The 526-nt window shown below is 32.9% G+C and overlaps 1 protein-coding gene across 3 annotated transcripts in view; it reads left to right on the top strand.

Annotated features, from left to right (window-relative positions):
- LOC119592146 overlaps nt 1-526 on the top strand; it is a 16,774-nt gene that overhangs the window by 3,159 nt on the left and 13,089 nt on the right. The window lies entirely within an intron of this gene.

Raw genomic sequence — 526 nt, 5'->3', positions numbered from 1 at the left:
AATAATCCATATAAACTTTAATATAACAAGCCTACCCGTGTAATTTAAATCTGAATATTAAGCAGGAAGAATTAAAGAGGTTTTGTCAGAGCAGTAGCTTCCCTTAGCTTGGTGAGGTTGGGTGTGCTTGTGGCCAAAGGGAATTTCTTATTATATGAAGGATTTCTAAAGTCATTTTTATTATATGGGTTATTTATATGTGCTTTGAGTTAAGATAATTGTACTGTTTGTTTTGTTTTTATTTTCAACAGGATGTATTGCTTTGTTCTTTGATTTGAAATGGTGACATTGCCATTATTTCCAGAGTTGAATATCATTTTAGGACTTTTTCCTGGACTTCATGTATATAAGTACACATTTATCATTAATATTCTCTTTTTTTACTTTTAGTCATTTCAGTTGTTGTCCAGAAATAGTACATTTCTGTGACCTTTATGCTTCACATCCAGGCAGAGGCCAGAAAACTCCTCAATATACATTCCGACTAAATAGTGTTTGATAGATCACCAGGGAGTTTTGCCAGCCT

The sequence above is a fragment of the Penaeus monodon genome, chromosome 29 (genome assembly GCF_015228065.2).
Source record: "Penaeus monodon isolate SGIC_2016 chromosome 29, NSTDA_Pmon_1, whole genome shotgun sequence".
Classification (NCBI taxonomy): domain Eukaryota; kingdom Metazoa; phylum Arthropoda; class Malacostraca; order Decapoda; family Penaeidae; genus Penaeus; species Penaeus monodon.
Note: the sequence above shows the minus strand (reverse complement) of the source record. Positions and strands in the feature narration are given on the sequence as shown.